Raw genomic sequence first — 18,691 nt, forward strand, 5'->3', positions numbered from 1 at the left:
GTGAAGTGAACTTAAATTTGTAGACACAATTGTACTTTCTTCATATGGTTTATCCGGATAAATTAGAATGATTATATAAAGCACTCAATGCAGCACTTGGCAGAACCTAAATGATTAGTGAATATCAGCTGTGATAATTCTTGTTATTTTGTATTGTTAGTATTAATGTTGACTTCCTGATCTACTACCCTCTCCGGGCAGGTTCAACCATCCTGGGATGAGGTTGGCCAGTAAGAACATACCAGCATTAGGTAGCACAAGTGGCTCCACTCCTAGGACACACAGGGCACCAGAAGGTTGAGTTTCTGCATCCTCCTCAGCCATGGATTCTCACATGTGTCAGAACAGGGTGGGTGTAAAACTATACCAACCTGATCAGACAGCAAGGGATGTGATACGCCTGAAGTATTCCATTCGTTCTCAAGTAGGAATCCCTACGTGTCTACTTTTATAGAATACTCCCCAAAGTGCTGCTGTTTCTATACCCACTGAGTCATTAAAGTACGAGGTGAGACCAGGGGTCCTACATTACCTTAGTTAGAGAGTATTCCTGCTTCTAAAGTTGTGAGAATTAAAGACAATGTTTAGAAAACACTGTTTCCTAGTAAATGCTTTAAAAATAATAATAACTATTATTACTTTTAATTGATTTAGTTTATTTAACCATGATAAATAAACTGTATTGGAAAATGTAAACAAAGACATATGAGGGGAAAAAAGGAAGGAAAATAAAGGAAAATAATTCAAAACAGTGGGCCTTTTGTATTTTAAGAGAATTAATGAATTGGGGGGAAGGGGGGAAGTACTCAAAAAGTTAAAAACCTTCAAGCAGAGAGTCCTAAATTATTAAAACTCATATATATATACATATATATGTATATATATAAAATATTCCTATGTTTTTTTATATATGACATCAGTGTATAATCTTAGGAAGGAAACAACTTCAAACATATCAAAAACATTTGGAAAGAATTTAAAGCAATGGGTGAAAGAAAGGCAGCCCTGTGTGGATATGGTCTGGGAGAGTAAAGTTAAGACATGTATCTATTATGTGAACTGCTTGGCCATCGAGGAGGCAAGAATGAAAGGGCTATGTTACAACAATTAGGCTTCAAAAGAAAATTATAAGCTTCTGAGAAAGAGAATGTCAGGATCTAAGAGGTTAGGAATCTGTTTTTTACTGCTGCATGTAGGATGACTTACACAGGTGAGAGGCTATGGGAAGGTAATAATAATTAAAGTGAATCCAGATGAAAAATGAGGCAGTTACCATGTTTCCCTGAAAATAAGACCTAGCCGGATAATCAGCTCTAGTACGTCTTTTGGACCAAATATTAATATAAGACCCAGTCTTATTTTACTGTAATACAAGACCGAGTCTTATCTAGCAGAATATAATATAAGACTGGGTCTTATATTAATGTTTACTCCAAAAGACGTATTAGAGCTGATTATCCGGCTAGGTCTTATTTTCGGGGAAACACGGTAGGACACAGTGGGGTCAGGGCACAATATTGGTGTTGTAGATTTCCTCTTTGTTCTTTAAAAGAGAGGAAAAAGCCATTCATGCTATTTCCAGGTAACACTAAATTGGACCTGTTTATAACCTCAATGGGGATAGAAAAATAAAGCAGTGATCCCTGTATAATAAGCATATGAACCAACATATTAATTAGATTCAGTATGGCAATCCATCCACAAAACATTACTTTAATTTACATAATTAAGCAGAAAATGAAATGATGAGTTGACAAAATAGATTATTCTTGTTTTCTTTTCATTCCTCTATACCACCCAATACACAGACAGTTGATTTTTATATTGAACACAATAATTTCCCTTAAATTTGGGAAGATGTTTAGGCTTTTGCTCAATGTAGGATGGTGATTTTCATTAGCCTGAAATCAAATGTGTTTTAACTTTACCACCAATATTGTATCTAATGATCCACGTTCATCCACTCAGAGCCAAGAGAACATGATGTATGAGAAAATGTTGCTTTTTTAATTTTTGGTCAAGAATCAACCAAGAGATTAGCACATTCAGGGAAAGAGATGGAATTCTGCAAAGACAAGAGAGAATTGGGAACTTCCCAGGAGAGTAGAACCAAGATATTGTCAAAATAAAAAGAATCTGGAATTAGATAGGAAAGGGCTTTATTCAGAAGAAAGACTTTTTTTATCAGAGAGAAAACTCCCATTTCAGACATCTGCAAGCATCTCAAAATCAACAGAAAAGGCTTTTCTTTTATAGTGTAAAGAGGGAAAAGCAAAGATAAGCTGAATCTTTTAAACAGAAGTTGGACAAGCAAGGAGAAATGACGAGTTGGATATGACAGGCAAAGTGTTGTGCTGATTCCCAGGAGAAGCAGACAAGGGGACATGTTCCACTTTTAAGTGCTAACTCCGGCTTGGGGATAAGCAGAGTTCAGGGACCTGCAAGAATGAGAGGATTCTGACTAAAGTTTGGTCAAGACGCGGGAAAGGTAAGAAATGGCAGCTGTGAACACTTGGTCAATGTTATTCCAATAGACTAAGATACATACTTGGGTGGGAGGTTGCATGCAAAATTCAAGGGGAAAACAGATCATAGGAAACTAGTGCAGAAATTATGACTTGTTTCAGTAATATAGGGTGATGGAGGCCACCTGTTGCAAACGATTAACCCCAGGGCCTAAAATCCTACCACAATCCCCTATTCCTAATGTGCAAATGTCCTGCACTGTTGGGGAGAGTTATTCATCAATGAAGGAAGAGCTAGGAGCAATAGAAGAAGCCCCTTATGGTAGGAGAAAGAAAAAATAAAACTAACTTCTCAGATAATAAACTACATATATTCATAATGCGGCTGCATTATTTAATATGATGCTTTTCTCAGCTATCTCATTGTAGTAAATAGCTTTAAAAAATTAGAATATCTGAAACATCATCTGACAACAGTTAAAAGCAAATAAATTAGGATTTCCCCGAACGATTCAAGAAACACAACTGGCAACGTATGTTCACCAAGATGGATATATATTCACAATAACAGTAATGGTGGCTGATATACATGGAGTATTTACTATGTACTTACTACTGCAGTGCTGAGGTCTTTCATTCATTATAACATGTAATCCTCTCAATCACCTGATGGATAGGTATTATTATGACCATTTTGAAGATAATAACCTTTACCTCAATCCCATGTGGTACGTAAATGAGGCTGTGAACACTTAATTGATTACTGAAAGGCGTACAGCTCCTAAGGGCAGCACTAGAAATTGAAACCAGATGTTTCCAATCTCAAAAGCCATCTTTCCTAGTGCTCTACACTATATAGAAGACTCAAGTCACATTCCAATGAATGTGTTTTCACTATCTGATGTTCAGCCATATTCACACCACTGATATCCCTTCACATACACATGCGTTTGAACTGGACGTGCATATTTAATATACTCAGATCATTCCCACTGGCATCTCTGGAGGTCTACCTTCTTTGGTTTAAATCACCTTATTTTATAATCCCTCAGTTCTGATATAACCTTTGTACTATATTATTTCCTACTTGTTTACAGGTTCTTGAGGTTTCCAGTTATGAGTCTTATCTGTTCAATTAGATATCACTAACCTTGAGAACAATTACAATAGTCTCCTTGACATGTCCCAAAGATTCAAAGACATTAGTTGATGGTATTTATATTGTGAAATTAACCCCAAAATTGTATAAAACATTCAACAACATGTAAATACAACAATGTCTAATGTACTAAGTTATAATATTAACTGTACTTACAAATTTAATGACTACTATGTTTCAATTCTACTAAATTATTTAAGGATTTGGAGATTGGAGAAAGAAAGAAGAACAGGAACTAACATTTACTTCAAGCAAACCATGTGCCAGCCATTTCATGTACATAATTTCATTTACTCTTGTAAGTACCATATGATTTAAGCATTATTGTCCTTCTTACAACTAAGGAGACAAAGGCTCAGTGTTAAGCAACTTTGTTGAGTAAGTATTGTCAGTAGGCTCCTAAAACTGAAACTTGAAGTTAGATTTCTATGACTCTCAACCTTGTAATTTTCTCACTTCACACCTGCTCCATTTAATCATCAGTGACCTCAGCAAATTTTTGTTAAAGATTCAGTATCATTACATAACAAAAAAAAAAAAACCTCAAGAACTAATCAATGGGGATTTCTAAATTAATTCATTTAAACTATAGAGTTTCATTCTACCTTTGTTCCTCTATGAGTATTCAACTGTCTACTGTTAAACCAGACATGAAAGAGATTTACAAATATGTAACAGAATGACACCCTTTCAATTTGGGGGAGAAACATAGCTATTATTCATAAAAATGTGGTATTTATGTTAACATCTAATGGGTTTATTGCTGTTCTTTTCAATTGAGTTAATATTTTAAATCTCAGTTTTAATTTCTAATGAGGAAAATATCTATAAGTATAACCCACATTAACAGAAACACTGGTGTATTCTCAAGAATTTTTAACAGTATAAAGAAACCCTGAATCTGAAAATTTGACAATTCTTCTTTTAAGCCAGTATCTGCATCCTTTCAATTTCTAACGCCCAAGGGGACAGAAAGTTGAACTTACCAACCACCTTACACAGAGTAATCTACCAAAGCCTAGGAGCTGAAGCCTTGAAGATCTTTTATCTTATACTTATTTTATATTTACAACAACTTCTAGGGCCTGTTTTGAGCTCGGTACCTGGTTAACAAATTGCATCATTAAATACCCTGCCTCCCAGATTCATCTATACCATTAGGAAGCAGTATGCCCAGTAGACATGAAAATGTGTCCCTGAAAAACCAGGTGAGTAAAGGTCCAATTTGAGGTCACATCTCACAGAATCATTTTAGATAAGGAATATGGCTCACTCATTTCTTCAAAAACATTTATACTATACTACTTAGTGCAAGGCACTATCGTCAGACAGCTGGGGAGTCACAGTTGAATATGAATGGTACAGTTCCCACATTATTGGAACTTATGTTTTGGGGGACATTACTCAGCTAATTGCATAATTAATGGTTGAATTATATTTGTAGCAAGTGTTACAAAAGAGACCTATATAATACTGTAAGATCCTACAGGGCATACAAAAAAAAGTGAGAAAAAGGTTTTAGGCTAGTTACTTCCTATTTAGAATAACGAGGTGAGTGATACTGGAGGGAGTGGCTTATTCCATGTAACACTTATCAACTTTTTATTCATGTAAGTATTGATTCAATAATTTGACCAGTGTCTGTTTTCTTCACTATTCTATCAAGTCCATAAAACAAAAAACAAAAACAAACAAACAAACAAAAAACATGTCTAATTATGATTTGTTCACAGCACAATTCTCTGAATCTAGCAAAGCATGATACAAGCTGTCATGCAGGGTGTCAGGCAGGGTCTCAACTCCCGCTCCCCATATAAGAACGCAGTACATGGTGAGGCCAAAAAGGAACACCCACGGAGCCATAGAGAGGAAAGTCATACCACTATATTCTTGCTGGCGGCTGGGTTGGAGACAAGGAAGCAGGAGCCACACTATCCGCAACCTGTCGTCCACTTCTCTCTGCCAACAAACCTCAATAGCTGTAATCCACCTCTCTGTAATCCACAATCCACACTCCACCACTTGCTAGCTCAGCCACCATCTTCTTGCTAGCCCCCATTTTTGCTAGCGTAGCCATGGCAGTTATATTAGTGGCCAATGGCTCACTGGTTACAGCTGACGGCCAACTAGCCACAGCTGATGGCCATCCAATCACAGTTGGTGAACATTTACTACCTGAGCCAGCAGCTTTCTATGTGAGGCCGAGAGCCTGGAAACTGCACTCCTGGCTCTGTCCCCACACATGGTAAGACATGGCAGGTGCTTAATAACACATTTGCTGAGTAAATGAATGAATACCACATCTATCCAGAAGCTTAGTAGAACTTCCTATTATATTCCCTCTAGACTTATATTGAGCTTTGGTTAACATATACAACTTACATTAAAAAGTACTAACAAAGGCTAAGGATTTTTAAACTATAATTAATTTTTGCTAAAAAAAAGTTTGTTCCAGCATATTAATGTGACAGGATAAATTCATTCAAAAACAAGAAACTAGTAGTGATTTCAGATCAAGATGGCAGAGAAGGTAACTGCTGTGCTCACCTCCTCTCAGGACCACATCAATTACAACTAAACTACAAAACAACCATGAATGAGGATCACCTGAAGTCTAACTGAACCAAAGCCTTACAACTAAGGACATACTGAAGAAGCCACCTTGAAACTAGTAGGAGGGGCAGAGCTGCTGAACAGGCTTGTCCCACAACCACATGTGGTGTGACCATTAAAAATCAGGAGAGATATCGCAGCAGTGGAGGTTACCCCCTGAGGAGGGTGGGGCCCCAACCCCTCTGCAGCCAAGGGTTTCTGTGCCAGGGAGAGAAGTCCCTATAACTTCTGGCTGTCAAAGCCAGCAAAGATTGTGGCTGAGTGAGACTGAGGGTGGCTGCACTCCCAGGCACTCCTCATAAAAGGACCACACATGAACTTACTCACTGATGAACTCACTTGCTCTGAGCTGCACCACTGGGGCAGCAGCTTGAAAGGTACCAGGGACATATGGGAAGGAACTGAGTTGCCTACCTTCAGGGTGAGGGCTAGAGGGGCAGCTTTCTCCCAGATGGAGGAGCTGGTGGAAGCCATTGTTTCTTTGTTGAGCCCTCCTGCTCCCTGCATTCAGACACAGGCAGATGTTATCACCTTGTATCTGCCCTACCTTACTGATTCCCTGAGACCACGACCCACCAAACTTTAAGGTACACCCAAGCAGCTTCCATGTAAATAGCCTGCTTTGGCTCATGCTGCAGACTTTCCTAAAATCTCACAAAGGTTCACAAAAACCCAAACAAGCAGCAACTGGATTCAGCATGTCCCGTAGCTCTGGCTGAGTAGTCCTGAGCCCGGCACTAAGGTTAGCCAGCCTTGGTTTGTGACTTGGCCTCTCAAGGCACCTCCAAGCACAGCGCAGGTAGTGGCCATCTGTGGACTGCTTTGTGATTCATGCAAGTTGGCCTTGGGCAGGCCAAAGACTGTGGCTGAACTTGGCCTGCAGTGGGTCCCCTCCCAGGAGGCTCTGGGGCTGGCAGGCCCAGTGACCTGCGTAGGACTGGACTCGAGTATCACCCAGCCACCGTCAAGGATGACACACCTAAAGGACAGACTGGGCAGGCACCAGAGCCCTGTTAGAGCAAACCCTGCTCCATAGGGTCAGCCCCTGCACAGCAGCTCTTCCACTGTAGTCACAGCCAGTTCTCACAACCAATCAGCCTGAGGATCAATCCCTTCCAATGATGTGCAAACAGCAATCAAGTCTCAACTACAACAGGAGGGCACACACAATGCACACAAGGGACACACCTGGAGCACCCAGCTCTGTTTACCAGGGAGACTGAGCCACTGAGTCCCACAGGACACCTACTACATAAAACCACTCTACTAAGACCAGAAGGCATAGCAGCCATACATAGAAACAAACACAGTGAGGCAGGCGAAAAAGGGGGGTGAAAAGAAAACATTTCCCAAATAAAAGAACAGAACAGAGCTCCAGAAAAAGAACTAAACAAAATAGAGACAAGCAATCTGCCAGATACAGAGTTCCAAACACTGGTTATTAGGATGCTCAATGATCTCAAGGAGAACTTCAATAAAGAGATCGGAAACATAAAAATGGAGATACAAAACACGAAAATGAACCAGTCAGAAATAAAGACTACAATAACTGAAATGAAGACTACATTATAGGGAATCAATAGTAGATTAGATGAAGCAGAAGTTCGAATCAGTGATTCAGAAGCTAAGAACCCAATCAGAACAGCAAAAAGAAAAAACAATCCAAAAAAATTGAGGAGAGTTTAAGGGGCCTCTGGGACAACACCAAGCATACCAACATTCACATCATAGGGGTACCAGATGGAGCAGAGTGAGAGCAAGTAATTGAAAACCTATTTGAAGAAATAACAACAAAAAACTTCCCTGACCTGGTGAAGGAAGTGGATATACAAGCCAAGGAAGCACAGAGTCCCAAACAAGATAAATCAAAACAGGCCCCACAGCAAGACACATCATAATTAAATTGCCAAAGGTTAAAGACAAAGAGAGAATCTTAAAAGCAGCAAGAGAAAAGCAATTAGTTACCTACACAGGAGCTCCCATAAGACTATCAGCTGATTTTTCAACAATAGAAACTTTGCAGGCCAGAAGTGATTGGTGGGAAAAATTCAAAGTGATGAAAAGCAAGGAGCTACTCTACTGTGTTTCCCTGAAAATAAGACCTAGCCAAACCATCAGCTCTAATCCATCTTTTGGAGCAAAAATTAACATAAGACCCGGTCTTATTTTACTATAATATAAGACTGGGTATAATGTAATGTAATGTAATGTAATGTAATGTAATGTAATGTAATATAACGTAACATAACATAACATAGCATAACATAATATAATACATTACTGGGTCTTATATTAATTTTTGCTCCAAAAGACACATTGCAGCCGATGGTCCAGCTAGGTCTTATTTTCAGGGAAACACAGTACATAGCAAAGCTATTATTTAGAATCGAAAGACAAATAAAGAGCTTCTCAGACAAGAAAAAGCTAATGAGTTCATCAACCACAGACGAGTACTACAAGGAATCTTAGAGTGGCTTAAGAAAAAGAAATTAAAAAATTAAAAATATGAGTAATAAAATGTCAAAAACTACCTATCTATCAACAATTTCTTTAAATGTAAATGGATTAAAGGCTCCAAACAAAAGATAGGGTGGCTGAATGGATAAGGAAACAAGATCCTTACATATGCTGCCTACAAGAGACTCACTTCAGATCAAAAGATACACACAAACTGAAAGTAAAGGGATGGGAAAAAATTATTTCATGAAAATGTAAACAAACACACAAACAAAAAGCTGTGGTAGCAATACTTATACCAGACAAAACAGATTTTAAAACAAAGGTTATGTTATAACAAGTGACAAAGAAGGACCCAGTAATCCCACTTCTGGGTAATTATCTGAAGAAACCCAAAATGCTATTTCAAAGGGACGTGTGTGCATCCATGTTCATTGCAGCATTGTTTACAATGGCCAAGATGTGGAGGCAGCCTGGGTGTCCATCGATGGATAAATCGATAAAGAGTAGGCGGCACATATATACAATGGAATATTGCTTCGCCATGGAAGAGAATGGGTTCTTGCCATCTGTAGAGGCATTGATGAACCTGAAGGGTATTGTGCAGAGTGGAGTATGTCAGACAGCGAAAGACAGTGATTTTGCTTATACGTGGACTCTAAAGAACAAAATAAACACACAAACAAAACAAAAACAAACTTATAGATACGGAGAACATTTTGATGGTAGCCAGATGGGAGGGAGTTGGGAATTGGTAAAAAAGAGGAAGGGATTAAGAAGTACAAATTGGTTGTTACAAAGTAGTCATGGTGACGTAGGGTATAGCATAAGGAATATAGTCAATAATATCATCATAACTATGTACAGTGTCAGATGGATAATAGATTTATTGAGGTGATAGATGGGAGGAGGTTTGGGGGACAGGGTGAAAAAGGTGAAGGCATTAATAGGTACAAATTGGTAGCAGCAAGATAGTCATAAGGTTGTAAAGTAAAGCATAGGGAATACAGTCAATAATATGGTAATAACTATATTAGTGCCAGGTGGGTACTAGACTAGTCTGGCGGATCACTTCTTAAATTATATAAATGTCTAACCACTATGCTGTACACCTGAAGTTAATATAAAATAATATTGAATGTCAACTGTTATTGAAAAAATTAAAAAGGGAGGGAAAATTGAAGGGAAATAATAGGTTTAAATTTCCAGGTATAAAACAAATAAGTCATGGGGATGTAATGTAGAGCAGCATAGGAAATATAGTCAATAATATTGTGATAGCATTGTACAGTGTCAAATGGTTGCTGGACTTATGGTGATCACTTCTTTAGGTGTATAAATGTTGAATAACTGTTGTGTACACCTGAAAACTAATATAATATTGTATTAGCTGTATTTTAACAAAAATCTTAAAAAAAAAAAAAAAAAAAAGAAGAAGAAGAAACTAGTAAATATCAAAACGCAGAATTTTCTTTAGGCAAACAGTCAACACAGAAGCAACCAAGGAAGAAAAGAAAACTGAGAAATTAAAGAGAAACTAAGGACAGAACTCTAACAAATGGTACCATAAATGGGACAAAGGCAGACAGGAAAAGAATGATTCAATGAATGAGATAAAATTATGAACAAAAATAATCTGAAGAAACAGAGAATTTATTGAAATAGCAATAAAATGTATGGGATAAGAACAAAGATTAATGACCACATTGTGAGATAGAGGAGATGAGCAGAGAGAAAAGGGGAGAACAAGAGAGACCATCCAAATCACCTTGGGTTGGTAAATTCTCACTGACTCCCTGGGAGAGAAAGAATTAATGATATGAACAATTTCTGCTTGAAAAGGCTTCCATGTATCTAATTTTTGCATGCTGAATACAAACGACTGATACATTTATTTCATAAGTCTACCCAGATTGGTAATAATACATGCTCCCAACATGATCATTAGATCATTAAAGTGATGCCTGGGAAGACTCTCTAATGATATTCTACCTTACTTAATGGTATTTGTTCTGTTGGTGGTACTCCATACTTTAGTACCTTCACCAGGGATATCGATTTCTGTACTGTGTGTACTCCATATTTTAGTACCTTCACCAGGGATATCGATTTCTGTATGTGTACTGTGATATTGTGATTTATAATATATATATTATATTATAATATATATTATATATATATTGGACCTTTGTCCCCATTTCTGGCATGAGGCTACTAAAGACCTTGGAGTTTCCTAACTGATGAGACAGATAACGATGGCTTTCATTATTCATAATAAGCCCCTTTCAATCATACCTGTGTTTATGTTCATGTTAATCAGGTAACTTTTAGAAAGCCCCTAGATAACTTCAGGATGGAGGCTGGTTGCCAAAGGAACCAACCAGGATTAGAGGGTTGGAAATTCCAGCCCACACGTGGAACTTTGATCTTCAGGAAGAGAGAGGGTCTGGATATTGAGTTCAATTACTAATGCCCAATGATTTAATCAATTATGCCTATGTAATGAGGCCTCCACAAAAATCCAAAAGGATGGGGGTCAGAGAGCTTCCTGGCTGGTGAGCACATGGAGATGTGGGGAGAGTGGCACCCAGAGAGCATGGGAGCTCTACGCACCTTCCCACCTACCTTGCCCTGTGCATGTCTCCCATCTGGCTGCTCCTGAGTTATCTTACTTTATAATAAGCAAGTAATCTAGTAAACAAACTATTTTCCTGAATTCTGTGAGCCACTCTATCAAATTAATTGAACCTAAAGAGGGGGTTCTGGAAATCTCAGATTTGTATTTTGTCAGTCAGATACACAGGTCACAACCTGGTCTTTTGATTGGCATCTGAAATGAGGAGCAGTCTTGTGAGACTGAGTCCTTAACCTGCAGTATTTGTCTCTACCTTCAGGGAGATAGTGTTAGAATTGAATTAAATTGTAGCATACCCAGGTAACGTCCAGAGAATCTGAGAATCGTTTGGTGTTGGCAAACCTGCCACACATTTGGTAATCAGAAGTGACAAAAGTGAAGTAGAGTATTGAGAGTAGAGGAGATACAGAGGAATATTTTGTTTTTAGAATGATGATAATTTTTAACAGTATGGTTTTGTGAAAATAAATATGCTATGTAAAAAAAGTATATGCGTAGCTTTTGAACAAACATAAGACTTCAAAGAAATTCATGCATAATCCGACATTCATTGGATCAAACCTGCCCCCTCCATGGTGTACTTTAGAAGAAAACGTGTAAAATTCTTCTCTGGTCTACTTACTGAATGGGGAAAGGGAATGTCATAATACCACAGAAGTTGTACAAAATAATTACTATTCCCTTAATTTTTATAATATGGACATACAATAGGTCATGAAAAACTGAAGATAAAATCAAAATCCCTTCATTCTTATCAGTTGTTGAATGGTACTGATAACTGACAGCAAAATTAACTGGTTTTAGTTGCAGCATCGTTTTTTATCCAGGACCTCATCTCTAGGAAAATCCTCCTATACTGTTCAAAATATCTGTATAAACCGAGAACAAGAAAACTGCTATAGTCTGAATGTTTGCATCTCTTCAAAATTCATGTTAAAAACCTAATGCTCAATGTGGTAGTATTAACAGGTGAGGCCTTTGGGGGGTGATTATGTCATAAATGGAATGAGGGCCCTTATGAAAGAGGCCCCAGAGAGCTCTGCTCCCCTTCTCCTTGTGAGGTTTCAGTGAGAAGACAGCTTTCTAGGAGAAAGTGAGCCCTCACCAGATACCTTGATCTCGGACTCCCCAGCCTTTGGAACTGTGAGAAATCGTATGTCTTGATTGTAAGCTACCCAGCTTATGGTATTTGGTTATGGCAGCCTGAACAGACTGAGACAAAAGCAGAGTGGAAAGGATAGTCACTTTTCCAGAAAAAAAACAAAAAAAGAAAAGATGGAAGTCTTCAGTGTTGCTAGAGAAGGAAGTCCTGTGTTGATTGTTGCTTTTTGGCAACATTTATGTTTGCAGCCTGGAACAGATGGCTCAGACCTTTCTTGTCCCTTCTAGGTTCCTTCTGTCTCCACTAGAAAGAAAGCTTATTTTGAAGACAAGTTCACTCTTCTAATGGTAATGGATGTTGAGATTCTCAGTTGATGAGAATGTAGAGTTTGTGAAGATTGGTGGGTTAGCCAATAATAATACTTAGGAAACAAATTAGGAGTAGAAATTGTTGACTAAAAATAACTGCTTCATAGAAACCCAATCCCACAGTACGGGGGAGTGAGTAAAAGTACAGTTCCTCCTGGGAATAAAGAACTTTCTGAGATGAATTACAACTAATAAAAGAAGAAAGCCACATTCTTAACTGATGAATGGAAATCCCTGAGGAGAAAAGTACTCACTTGTACTTTTCTCCTTTTGTGTGAGACTGATTTCTAAAATGTTAATTGTATTGTGTGAGCTACTTCTTTTCTGCTCTCAGATTTCTCTGCACAGAGAACATTGTCATATAATTGTTCTGATTATTTTAACTCAATTTTACTAAGTGCTCCAGTATTTAATCATTTCTTTACATCCTCTAATTGATATATCATTTATGTTACAAGCTATTAAAAGATGTACAAAATATACATTAACCTGAATAAGAAAGAGAACATATCCTCCCCTGCCCACTCTCATTCACACAAAATGGTTGCTCCCCCCATTAGCTTGACATATCCTGTCTCCCCATTTTATTTTCTCCATGATACTGATCGCCATCTGACATACCATATGTGTGGGTAATCTTAATTCTAAGATAAATCCCAGTGAATCACAACCAAGCATGAGGCCCTACTCTTGTATCCAGACAGGACCTGTGACTTTGCTTCTAGACAACAGAGTATGGCAAAGGCAAAGGGATGTCACACCCTTGATTAGGTTATGTTACATAAGACTCATTAGCTGACTGGAGCAAGAAATTCTCTTAATGACCTTGAAGAAAGAAGCTACCAGGTTGTGAGAGGCTGTGTGAAAGGACCACAAGGCAAGGAACGATGGGGAGATGAAAGTGGCCTCTGGTGTTAGCCAGCCAGAAAATAGACACTTCAGTCCTACAGCTTCAAACGTCCATAGTCTGCCTATAGTCACGTGACCTTGGAGGAGAACACCAAACTCCAGACAGAAATGCAGCCCAGCCAACACCTTGATTGCAGCCTTGCAGAGGACACAGCGAAGCCATTCCCAGACACTGTGAGATAACAAATGCATGCTGTTGTGAACTGCTAGATTTATGGTAACTTGTTACCCAATAGAAAACTAATACACTATGAGATTTCCTTATCTTTATATGTATTGTCTGCCCCCTCTCCTTCCCAACATATTCATTGGCTTGTAAACATCATGAAAACAGGAATTTTTGTGTTTCAAATTGCTGTTATCTCCAGTACTTAGAAGATTATTTATTGCCTAGTAGTCTTTCCATAAGTATATATTAAATGAAATAATATTTTTGGAAAGTTCCAAGTTTTTATCAGTGAATATATCTTATATCAAAGCTTCTATAAAATGAAATTCAAGATAACATGTTTGAAAATGAATGGCTTATCAATTTTAGAGAATTGGATTCCTTCCATCACATGTCTCTATTTTAAATTTTGATTAGAAAAGTTTTATTTAAATAAAAGAAGAACATTTAAAAATTATAAAATCATGCATTGAACTAACATATTAAACACTTATAGAGAGAGTGGGTAACTGTATCACGTATTGGGGAGTACAGAACTGAAGGAAACTCACTTCTCCTGTTCAGCCCAACATGGGAAATAAGCAAGCGACCCGAAATTGTGTAAAAGTAGGAGGAATTCCATAATATTGGAATTAGCAAAGTGCTATGTAAACAAAGAAGGGCAAGAATAGTAATGGAGAGCATTACTGAGTTTTTGCTGTGCCACACCCTCTCGCAAAGCCCTTTGCATGCGTTATACGTGCTGCTCTCCAGTGTTCATAGCTCTGTTCATAGCTGAAGAAAACTGGGTCCAGGCAGTGTAGAGAACCAACACATGGTCACACAGGAAGTGACCAAACTGAGATTTAGTCGCAAAGCTGCTAATTCTAGAGCCCAAACATACAATTACTACATACCAATGGCTGGCTCTCAAACATTGATGTGAATAAGCATTACTTGGTGAGTCTGCTGAAAATGAGGATTTCAGGAATCCTTTCTCCAGTGAATCAGTGAATCCAAAAGAGGCTCATATTTATATATATATATATATATATATATATATATATATATATATATATATATATATATATATATATGTTTGTTTTTTCATTTGTTTTTTTAAGAAATTCTCCAATTGATTCTGATTCAGGGCATCCAGGACTATAAGTAACATTTCATTTTACTATAAATTCAGTCTTAAGGAGAAGTGGAAAGAGGTAACATTTGGTAACATAAACCAGGTAGAGAAGGAGAAGGTCAGAGCCTAGACCAATATCACAATATTAAAAAAAAAAAATGTAGATTAAGGCATGCATTGCATGCTGCACGGATTGTTAAGTGACTGTAGTTGAAACACGGTGTGTATGGTGGTGAGCAGGCAGTTAATAGGAGAGGGAGGCAGAGACCTGATCTCGAGGGGTCTGCTGGCCATCCTGGACAGGATTGTCACATAGTGATTAAAAGCAACTGGGGACAAAAATACCCAGAGTCAATTCAAAGCACCTCTTTGTAAGTGATTTGAGAATATGGATAATTAACTTAACTGCTCTATGACTCAGTTTCCTCCTCTGTAATTGGAGATAGTAATCCTACCTTGTAGACTTGTTTAGATTAAAGAATAAAAACAAAGCACTTTGAAGAGTGTGGGGCATATAAGCATATGATAAATGTCAGCTATTAATTTTATGCTGAAGTTAGTGTATTGCCCCTGAGTAATTTTTATGTCAAGTCTTTCTCTGGTAGCTTTTTCATGGCTGGATTCAATGGAGGGAAATGCTGAAATCAAGATGACCATGCAGGAGACCATTCAATGTGCGCCAAGTATATAAAGTCGGAGAAGGGATAGAGAAGCAGAGTCGGATTTGAGGAATATTTAGGAGTGAAAGTTAAAGAATTTAGGAATGATTTGTTGGGAGTGAGAGACAATGAAGATGACTTCTAGATTTCTGACTCATGTGACTGGTGGTTTCACTAGTGAATTCGCCTGGCTGTGGCCTGGATGTCTACACTGTTAGGTTAAGATAGCAGATATTGTATTCCCCGCCCCCCCTTCCCCACTTTCGTTAGCTGTCTAATGGGGTTGGTAATTTTCTTTATACTGAAAGCACCGTCATTGCTTCATCTGCTCCAGGGGCACTAACACAGCCAATTTCAGTTTCTTCAAGCTGCCTTGGCCTTGATTCTGGCTATATCTTGATTTATATCAACATACTTAAAGCCTCATTAATGTCACCCAGGGTAGACTGTCAACTGGAATAAGCTTTCTAGCAAGTTTTCTCCCACCTCCTCTCACTTTCAGGTTCATCAAACAAAGCATATGTTTCTGTCATTGCCAAATTACTGGTATGCACCACAGAAAGTGCATTCTCATTAATTACAGGGCTGTGTCAGAAACACCTTGGTACCGAAGCTGGGGAAGGTACCCATTATGCATGCACTAATAGTATGCCTTGTACCTTTCCCCCAAAGCCCAGCTACAAAATGCCAAGCATTTGTCATCATGAAGTGAAATCATTAGAGAATATGGGTGACTTTTGACAAGTGCCTACATGTGAAGAAATTTTAGTGAATAGCAAATCAGGGTAGCACATTTTTTGGAGAGAGTGGACCTTGCAATTAAATATCATTTTTTAACATATATTGATAAGTAAAAAGTTGCTGACTCTTTATGAGCCTGTAGCCCTTATCCTATAATAACAACTTTTCTCAGTATGTCCTGTGAGTTACCCTTGAAGAATTAGAGACAACAGGCCACAGGTTTATATATAAACATAAGGAATGTCAGTGGGGTAAAAAGTCAACAATACAGGAACTAATATATATTTTACAAAATTAATATGTGGCAAGATGAAGGATGGATTTGAGGAATAAAAATTGGAGACACAGTGATCTGTTGGGATGTTATTTCTGATAAGAAGGATGAAAACATAAACTAGATCAGTGATGGCAGAGATTAGTTTGATGTCAAGAAAGGTAACACAAATCCAGTTTACTGGTCTGCTGGAATCCACAGGTATCATTCTCCAACTTAACATCATCTCCAATGGTTCCCCTTTCAAAAGAATACAATTTAACCTTGTTGATTTCACAACCTTAGCGTTGCTCCACTAAATCACCCATCCTCAGAATCACCTCCCCCCCATTTAGTCTATGTTTTGCCTCAAAGGATTAAACTTATGTCAATTGCACTAACTCATTTAAAAATTCAACAAAAACATTTATCGAGCACCTACTATATGCCATGCCTGCTCCTCCTATGCCCTCTATTCTAGTGATATGACCACTCAACATGAATTAGAGATCTGAAAAGCACATAGCCAAGTAATTGATAAATGTGTTGAGTACCTACCATGTTTCAGGCAATGTTCCAAGTGCTGGGAATATACAAAGTCAATTAAGTTCCCACCAGCAGGAGACTTCCAGTCTAGATAGAAGAAACATAGCAATAAGCAAAATAAATATTTGCTGTGCCAGATGACTCTCCGTACTGTGAGGGAATTGAAAGGGGTGGATTAAAAGTGTCAGTTTGGGGGAATAAAATTGTAAGTAAGATTATCAGGAAAGGCTTTATTGCAAAGCCATGGAGAAGATTAAGATTCAGACCATGCAGACATCCAAGGGAAGAGGGTTCTGGGCGGCAGGAAGTGTGTAGGCAAAGCTCTGCTGGGGGAGCATGTCTAGTGTATCCCAGGAACAGCAAGGAAATGTACTATGACTGGTGAAAAACGAGAATGCGAGAGAGAAGTAGAAGACGAGGTGACATAGGAAACATAGATTGTATAGAACTTTGTAAGAATTGCAGGTTTCACTCAGAGCAAGAATTTTGGGAAGAATAATACAACATGGTCTGGACTTCCAGAAAGCACAAAGACCAAAGCAGGGAGGCTAGTCAGGAGGCCGTTACAATAATCCTGACAAGAGGCAATATTATTGTGGACTAAGTGATCATTGTGCAGGTGGAAAGATTCAGTTCTATTCTAGACAAATGTTTATGGTAGATTTACAGAAAAGACGTACGGTATTATAGAAATAAAGAATTCAAGGAGAACTCAAGTCAAGTTGCCATTTACTGAGACGGGAAAGATATTTGGAGAAGCAGATTTCAGGGAAAAGTCCAAAAGTTGGATTTTAAACTAAGTCTAAGATCCAGTAGAAATCTAAGTGGAGATATTGAGTAGATAATTGGAGATAGCTTGTGTTATAGGGAAAGACCAAACCTGAAGCCAGAAATATAGGAGTTGTCATTTTTGCTGCCCAATATGGCCACAGCACATGTGGTTATTTCAATTTAATTTTTTCCAGTTTTATTGAGGAATAGTGGACATGTATCACTGTATAAGTTTAAGGTGCACAGCATGAGGGTTTGATTTATATATATTGTGAAATGATTACCACAATAGGTTCAGATAAACTCCATCTCAAAAAGTTCTATTGGACAGCACCAAATTGATAGCATTTAAAGACATAAGATCGGATGAAATCCACAAGAGAGTGACTTTGTTTCTAAGCTTGGAGAAAAAAAGATGTTTGTGGGGGTGGGGGGCAGGGGGAGGTGAGATGTCTGTCTTTTTCTCACATCCCTGTAAATAATTGATTGAAAAATTCTTCTGGTTTTACCCTTCAATATTTAACTAGTTAATCTCCCCTTGTCCCCACCTGCCTTCACTTTGTATTTCCATCTTCCTTGCCTCTTGTTTGGATGATACAGTAACCTCCTCACTGGCTTTCCAACTCAGGTCTGTGTCCCTTGTAGTCATCTTCCACACTCCTAAAATAAATATCCTATTAAGTGGGTCTGCAGTTTAAAGGCTCCCAATAGCTTCATTACAACCTAG

General features: G+C 38.1%; 1 long non-coding RNA gene across 3 annotated transcripts in view; it reads right to left on the reverse strand.

The window, feature by feature from the left end:
- Positions 1–18,691, reverse strand: part of LOC141568474 (uncharacterized) — a 145,333-nt gene that overhangs the window by 64,975 nt on the left and 61,667 nt on the right. For 2 of the 3 annotated variants that reach the window (XR_016021741.1, XR_012491619.2), the window contains exon 5: positions 17,206–17,280. The exons of the other annotated variant lie outside the window; for it this stretch is intronic. This is a non-coding gene — a long non-coding RNA (uncharacterized LOC141568474). The remainder of the gene's footprint in view (positions 1–17,205; positions 17,281–18,691) is intronic. 3 annotated transcript variants of the gene reach the window in all.

The sequence above is a fragment of the Rhinolophus sinicus genome, chromosome 7, assembly GCF_057876585.1.
Source record: "Rhinolophus sinicus isolate RSI-liver-muscle chromosome 7, RSI-T2T, whole genome shotgun sequence".
In the NCBI taxonomy this organism is placed as follows: Eukaryota; Metazoa; Chordata; class Mammalia; order Chiroptera; family Rhinolophidae; genus Rhinolophus; species Rhinolophus sinicus.